This window comes from Dreissena polymorpha, chromosome 6 (assembly GCF_020536995.1).
Source record: "Dreissena polymorpha isolate Duluth1 chromosome 6, UMN_Dpol_1.0, whole genome shotgun sequence".
Lineage (NCBI taxonomy): Eukaryota > Metazoa > Mollusca > Bivalvia > Myida > Dreissenidae > Dreissena > Dreissena polymorpha.
In genome coordinates, this window is record NC_068360.1 from 86,467,874 (window position 1) to 86,476,655 (window position 8,782).

The 8,782-nt window shown below is 35.4% G+C and overlaps 1 long non-coding RNA gene across 1 annotated transcript; it reads right to left on the minus strand.

The window, feature by feature from the left end:
* Window positions 1-237: 237 nt before the first annotated feature.
* On the minus strand, window positions 238-7,711 carry LOC127834878 (uncharacterized). The gene is made up of 7 exons (XR_008028269.1): window positions 7,596-7,711; window positions 7,162-7,350; window positions 6,899-6,979; window positions 5,927-6,634; window positions 4,632-5,489; window positions 3,564-3,698; window positions 238-2,717 (listed from the first exon to the last, which is right to left on the minus strand). It is a non-coding gene; the product is annotated as an uncharacterized LOC127834878 (long non-coding RNA).
* Window positions 7,712-8,782: the final 1,071 nt, after the last annotated feature.

The window sequence follows — 8,782 nt, forward strand, 5'->3', positions numbered from 1 at the left end:
TAGTCAATTTACATTTATTTGAATTTATTTTGAATTATTATTGAAATGTTGATAAACGTAACAATAAATATAGTACATTTTATTATGTCTTATTTGTATGGAACAGCTCATGTGTATTAAATTATACAGATTCATGCATTCATGTAAAACACAAACGTGAACAGTTTTACCAGCAATGCAATTTATAAAGAAACAAGAGCTGTCTCCATCGGAAGACATATGCCCCCAAAAAACGCTTTTTCGAAACTTAACGCAGATTTCGAAAACTAAACGCGGACCCTAAGTTCAAGTTCAAGGTCAAAGGGGTCAAAATGTGTGTGCGTATGGAAAGGCCTTGTCCATATACACATGCATACCATATATGAAGGTTACATCTGAAGCGACATAGAAGTTATGAGCACTTTTCGAAACCTAAACGCAAAAGTGCGACGGACAGACAGACGGACGGACAGACGGACGGACAGTGCGACTGCTATATGCCACCCTACCGGGGGCATAAAAAAATTCAGTTTTGATATAGGACAATAACAATCCAACATGCACAACTTCATAACATAAGGAAAAAAACTCAATTTTTCGATGATTCAAAGGCCGTAACTCAGGAGTGTCCTAGTCAATTTGGCTGATTATCGAACTTGACCTAGATCTTATGACCTTACATATTTTCATGAAGTGTGGCGGAGATCCTATGACAATTGTTCGAGTTATTGAGCGGAAACGAGAAAAACACAATTTTTCGATGATTCAAGGGCCGTAACTCAGGAGTGTCTGAGTCAATTTGGCCGATTATCGATCTTGACCTAGATTTTATTGCCTTACACGTTTTTATGAAGTGTGGCAAAGATCTTATGACATTTGCTAGAGTTATTGAGCGGAAACCAGATAAAACCCAATTTTACGATGATTCAAGGGCTGTAACTCAGCAGTGTCTGGGTGAATTCGGCCGATTATCGAACTTGGCCTAGTTGTTATTGCCTTACACATTTTCATGAAGTTTGGTGAAGATCTGACAATTGCTCGAATAATTCAGCGGAAACAAGAAACAACCCAATTTTACGATGATTCAAGGGCCGTAACTCAAGAGTGTCTGGGCCATTCGGCCGATTATCGAACTTGACCTAGATGTTATTGCCTTACACATTTTCATGAAGTTTGGTGAAGATCTGATGACAATTGCTTGTCTTATTGAGCGGAAACTAATCCGGACGGACTAACGGACTGACTAACTGACTAACTAACTAACGGAAGGTGCGATTTTAATATGCCCCCAAAACCAATGTTCTGAGGGCATAAAAAACGTTCATATTTATAGTTTGCTGTACTTGTCTCGCGGATTTAAGCCACAAAACGGGTAATACAACTTTTACCGTGTGACACCAATATTAGTTACTTTTAATCTCATACTTATCAAAATTCCGAGAACACTTTAAATAAGAAAACACGGCCTCGTTGAATCTTGTTATTTGTCTCCTATGCACATTATCTGGCAAAGCTTTTCCATGATTTCCGGGAGACAGATATTGTCCCAACATCGGTTTAAAGGGACTATGATAAGTGTATTCATAGATATAACAATGAAAGAAATAAAATACTAGTATAGAAAAACTCCTTTTTACTTAGACAAGTCTTAACCAAAAAAGCACAACACAAAATGGTAAATGTTAAATTTAAACAACACAATCACTGAAAATGCTTTTATAAATACATACAAAACAGATATCAACATCATGGTTAATGAACCAAGGACAATTGTGAAGTTACCTATAAACACATATATCAAGTGTGGGTTATTCTCCATTTACTATTTGCGGAGATAAGTTGTTTGGAGAAAAATGAAGGGTCATATTCCATAATGATATTAAGTCATTATTGCTTGTTCAAATCTTCAGGGTTGAACATTTACTTTCTAACTAAGCAAATAACCAGTACGTTTGCATTTTATCACCTAAAATTGTAATGAGGCTGAAATTGTAATGTATAGCAATTACATGTTCTTACTCGTTTCAGCGTGATACGCATTTTTCCAAGTTAAGGTTAAGAATAAAATATAAATCTGTATGCTACTGGTTTATAACCGGCATTGTTCCTGAAGTTTAATCATACCCAATCTGAACCGCACAAAACGATATTGAAAAAGGTTGCCTATGTATGCAATACGTATAGTTGTTCTGTTATACTAACACTTATTTAGCAGTCTTGTGTTAACCCTGGGCAGGTAAGCAACTTACAAAAATATTTTTTAACATAAATATTATTATATTACATTCGACAGTACCTTAACAAACACATATCTTACTATTTTACAAGACAATTATTTATTTAAGTACGTTTATATAAAATGTTGACATTTAAGAAAAGGGTATTTCAAAATAATATCATGTTCAAATACTGCTAACATGAAATGATATCCGTTGCATTACTTATTCTTTGCTTATACAAAATCATTTATTTATGATTAAAACAACATTGTTTATATGAATCCCTTTTTAATGTCAAAGTCACTTTAAATCAGCTATAAGGAAAAGAGTATTATTTGTTTTATTTAGAGTTCGTTTAAATCATTAGATGAAATGCCAAGTCTTAAAGAAGGTAGTATTTTTGATTCATTTACTTTGAAGTGTTCCCGAATCGACCGAACGCCTTTCGGAATTCCACCGAGGTTGCTTATCGTTCCCTTCTTTCCTTTGTGCGGAGCCCTTATGTCAAACTCATGGTTTCTGAAACATAAGTGTTTGTAGCATTGAGAGAGAAATCCAAAAACTGCAATTAATTTAAATAATGCGTTATGATGTTCCCGAAGGAAGATATATAGTCTTTGCACCGTCTGTCGGTCTGTACGTCTGTCCATAATTGTGTTTCCGGTCCATATCTTTGTTATTAATCTATGGATTTTAAATCAACTTGGCACACATGTATAGCACAGAGGAATTGTCACGCGCAATTCCCAGGCCCCTATCACAAAGGTCAATGTCACAATTAGCCTGTCTATGTCATAATTAATAATTTTGCATTGATAGGCGCGTCCTGTCTATATCATTATTGTATGGATTAAAAAAAAAACTAACTCAAATGCAAAAGAACAGTATAGCGAAATGTCGCGCGGAAGATCCAGGTACCTACGTCATAGGTCAAAATCACACTTAGACTGTCAAGGTCATATATCATGATTGTGCATTTATAGGTGTATCCGGTCCATATATTTGCTATTAATGTATTGATTTAAATAACCTTGTCAGAAATGTCGCTCACAAGTTCCCAGTCCCTGTCTCAAAGATCAGGGCACGCTTAGACTTTTAAGGAGTGTGCATCAATAGGTGTCTCCGGTCCGCATGCTTGTCATTCATCAATGGAATTGAAATAGCTTGGAACAAATTTGAAGCACAGAAAGAAAAATGTCGTGCGTACGACACATGTCCATTTCTATAATATCATCGGGGCCATGTGTCATCCTCTCGAGACAGTTCTTGTTTTGTTCGTCTTTATAATTTAAATTTGATATACGTGTTATTCAATATAACAATAGAAGCATTTAGAGATAAATAAACAAAAAGTGCGTATTATACCGAACAACAATTCGTGATATCATCGACAAGTCCAATGCAGTGTGGCTACTGTCAGTTTCAGTCGGACGCATCTCCTCCGTGACGTCATCAGGCGTCTCGTAGCGGCGTGCTTTGGCTGTCTTCATCCGAAACGAACTGGAATTAAAATAATGTTTAATGAAATATTTGCAAAACACTTTTATTTTATTGTTTTTTCTCATTTCCTGGAAAGTTTAAAGCCACTCGGTTTAATAGTTGATAAGTTATTGATCGGAAACGAACTGGTTTACCGACATACAGACCGACAGACAGACCGAGCAACCGACATCCAGCAAAACAATATACGCCCTCTTCTTCGAAGAGCACAATTAAATAATATTATAAAAAGATTTTTGAAAAACAAATACCGAAACAGTGACGATATACGTTTATTCTACCATGTCCAGATTTATCAATTATTCATTCATGTCTAATTATATAGTCATATAATAGATAAACAATTAGGTTAAATTAAAAAATATTTGTATGTGTAGCTATTTGTACAAGTAGATGAGAAAGTGGAATCACCCGTAAATGCTCTTAATAAGAACAAACGATATATTCATGTACAATAGATTTGTCTTTATAAAAAACAAATAGATGCATTTGCATTTCCCTGGACCATTTGACCTTTTTCATAATTTACTGAAATTAAAAGAATTATAAGTAGTCATCAATATACCGATGGTATCTTTGAACGCAGAAAGCTAAGTTGTGAGGAATGGGATTGTTACTGCACAAAGGCCCGTATTCACAAACGTTGAAAGGCTAAAATATAGACTCAGACTGAGATTTTCAATCAATTATCTAGCGATATTGAATCATGCTTTAATAATGAATGAAAAGTGGTCTTTGTGTAAACCTCTTTATATTAAATGTGATTTTTGTATGATACAAATTGTAGATAAAATGATATTCCGATTCTTTTTTTAAGTTTGAGTCTATAAATCAGACTTAAACGTTGGTGATTTCATGCCTTGTTTTTATGTACACATACCTAGTGTGCTTTTTGAATAAACAAGTTACTAAAAGTGGGGTTATTGTGCTCACCTGTTATTGAAATGGGGTTTAATTTTCGAATTTTGATGCATACATTGCGATTGCCTGTTGGAAGCATCCTGGCGCTCATAAAAGTTAAACTATAATGGTTTTTGAGTCCACATTTCCATAAAAACTGGTGAGAAACCCTTATATATGGCATACAAATACACATACAATGAACCGTGTCAATCGTAAACAATGAGAATCTTGTTCATAAAGTCTTAAATTACTTTTTTAATATTGATAATTCATCAATAGGATTTATACCGAGGTTAAATGGATATTAGTAGATCATTCTGCGCGTAATTATAATGTCGAATAAGTATCGTAAATGTACAACCCTTCCAAAAACTCCGACGCAAACATTCACAATTCACCCGTTAACCGCCATTTTGAACACCAGTTACTATTTTTCTCACTTACGCCACGCCAGTTACTTGCGTACGATCCACCCCCTGGCTTTTGATTTTTGAATATTGATAGAGAATCGATAAAAGCGCAGTTATACAAAATATAAATTGCACTTACATTTACCATGATTGAAACAAAAATTGTTAAATCAAAACGACGACAATTATGAACAACTAAGCACACATTTCGAAACTTTTCAAGCCAATGTATAATTCTTTCGACAGCCACTCATATTGACACTGGCTGCACAACTTATCCATTGAATGTCATTGTCCCGACACTGGCTGCAGAACTTATCCAATGACTGTCATTGTCCCATAAGTCATTGAAAAGCCTGTAACTTGTAAAGCCTCTTGACTTATTGGAACAGTTGGCGTGACGTATGTTGCGAACTGACCACCAGACTGGACTTCCACCGATTCATATGAGTAACCTGCGGGAGTTTCCTTCCTTCAACTGGAAACATAGTTGACATTGCAATCTAGTAAAATATTGACATGCAATATCACAATTTAGAATGCATCTTTACTTAACATAATAAATTGGAATTTTATTAGGTTAATAATCATACTGCTGATCTACCAGCCATAAAATGTGTGAACTGCTGATCTACCAGACATGAAATTTGTTTATTTAAGAGGATTATTGTTATTTTTGACATATTATTTTGACTTTTATTCTAGGATTGGGAAAATGTTCAGCGTATTGGGCGAAAATACTTGTATTTTGAATTGGGAATGGGTCAGACACTCTGGCCCGCAGAATAAAAAGGCCTGCCAAACGTTGCCTAACTTACACTTGTGAGATTGGCGGTCAACATAGACTATTGGTTTTACAACACATTTTATATTGTTTGATGTTTTCTATGTAATGATGCAACAATTTATTGTTACCGCTGATAATACCGACGAGGCATACTGTGATTACTAGTACATGAAAGCCTTCGACAAAGTTTCACACCGGCGTCTCGTGCACAAACTGAAAATATATCGCTTTGGTAATAAGTCAATAAACTGGAATGAAAACTTTCTCTCAAACAAAAGACAAAAAGATATAGTTGATGGAAGTGAATCTAAGTGGCATTTAGTCACTAGCGGAATACCCCAGGGCTCCGTGCTCGGACCAATGCTCTTCGTCATTTTCATTAACGACATCACTGAAAACATAGAAAATGATTGCCAGCTGTATTTATATGCAGATGACACAAACGTATTCAGGGATATTGCCTCGGAACAAGACAAAGAAATGCTACAACAAGACATATTTAGCACGAGTAAGTGGTCTGACAAGTGGCTGCTCTGATTCCATCCAGACAAATGTAAAACAATGGCTATAAGCAATAAGAAATTGGCTGAAAGAACATACAAACTAAGACCAGAATTGAAACCAATGGAAACAAGCCATGCAGAGAAAGATATCGGGGTTACCATAGATGATAAGCTGACTTTTGAACAACATTTGACAGAAGAAGTGAATAAGGCAAATTCAGTATTAGGTGCAATTCGAAGATCCTTTGAATACCTTGACATTCCGACATTCAAAAAGTTAAATACTGCAATGATCAGACCTTACGTTGAATATGCTCATCCCATCTGGTGTCCCTACAAGAAAAAAGACAATATAACCGTTGAAAACATGCAGATAAGAGCTACTAGAATGATTACGGGACCTAACAACCTATCATATGAAGAACGATTAAAGAAACTGAATATACCAACACTGAGTTACAGGAGAGTGAGAGGGGATATGATAGAAGTTTATAAACTACTGAATGGAAAAATATTATTATGATGAAAAGGTATTGTTAAAACTCAATCAAGAAAGTGTAACTAGGGGAAACAATAAGAAATTATACAAGACAAGACCTCGTTTGGACATCAGAAAGTACTCATTCAGCCATCGAGTCGTTGACATCTGGATCTCGTTACCAAACAGCGTCATCACAGCTAGATCAATAAAGTCATTTGAGGCAAGACTTGATAAGTACTAGAAAAAACAAGAAACTTTGAAGCCAAAATCTCAACCGGAAGAGATAAAGAAAATGAAGAACTTAAGTCAGAGGCTGAGGGCCTTCTTCAATAATTCATCTAAGGTATTTAAGGTAATAATCCAAATACTAAATTCTTACGTCATTTGATTTAAGATAGCATCGCAAGCTGCAATCCTAGCTGATTCAGTCGCAACTTACTCCATCACCTCACCAGCTGGCTGTTCCATTATTTTTAAGTTGGTGTCCGATATTGTTTTTAGGTTTAATGTGGACAGGCTCACAGCATATTGTTAGCACGGGATGGTCCACCCAGGCTGTCCATGATTGCTAAATGCAGAAACAAATAAAACTATAGCAAAGCTAAAAGTAATTACAATATCTAAAAAAATACACATTTACTTCTGGTTACTGTATCTTGATGTTTACAGTAAATAGAACATAGACAAAGACCATAATATTATGATAATAACGCCCGTTACGCGTAATTTACATCTTTTAACTATATGTCTTTATAAATGATTACCGTATGTGTATTTTATATAAACGCTCTGATCATATATCTGTGACCTTACTGTTTCAAGTTTGTGTTGATAACAAAGCAGGTATTCCACTTTTCCAGGTCAATTTTCCCATTGTCTTTGACTGTTTGGGTTTTACCATACGCTGCAGTGTTTACCAGCTGGCAGTTAATGTTCGTAGACCCTATTTGTAAAGAGTTAGAACGGTAGATGACAAGAGTTATGTGTGTACCACAAATCTTGCGAGTTACCGAAAACTGTTCCACTACAAAATGGCCGAGGATGTGACCGTGCTTTTTGGGTAACTTGAAGAATGCATAAAAAGCCTTCGTGACCACGAAATACAAACAAATACGAGGTATGCTGTTGGCTACAGCAGCAAAGGCTTTGGCAAAAGAAGTACCGGTAGGTCACCAGTAGTCAAAATACATTATTAATATGAAAAATGACTAGGGTTTGTTTAACCATGTGCGTTAAGTGCCTTTAAATCGGTGTGTAGATATACCGAAATCCTATTAATATTAATAATTTATCAAAAAACTGCGGATATTAAGATAGAATATTGCACAATTCACTGATAAAGCAGCAGTATAATTAATTCCCCCACCTAACCTTCCAAAGGACCCTACCCCTCACCCCAGCTTACCCCTTGGTTTCCAGATTGTTAAATGTACACTTATTGTGTTTGGTTTGACTTTTCAACAACAAATAATGACAAAAATATGCGTATAGGTATTATAAACAGGCATGGCAACTGGAGTGTTTTCGATGAAAACGGTCTTGTCCAGTGTTCCTCAATCTTTCGTCAATAGGCACATAGTGCGTTTTATACTTTGTGTTTATATAATACATTAACACAGGTTCTTTTTTCAAACTGTGTATTTTTGTCAATATTCCTTGTTGAAAAGTCAAACCATTCCCAATATGTGAACATTTAACAATCTGGGACCCCTGGGATAAATGGGGGTGGCAGGTTGGGTCCGGGGAAAGTCAATATACTTCATTTATTTGCATGCAAAATGACAAGAGTAAGAAAAAACACATGCTTTATTTGTATTTTAGGTCACCAGCCTTCAATATGCTTTATATATTCATATTAAAAATGACAAGAGTTAGAAGAAACATATATATCGTTTACTTTTTTTGTTATCGCCACTTATTTATTTTCTCAAAACAATACCACTCTTAACTAAGGGTGTAACATTTAAACGTTTGAACGGCCACGTTTTGTGTTTTGCTCA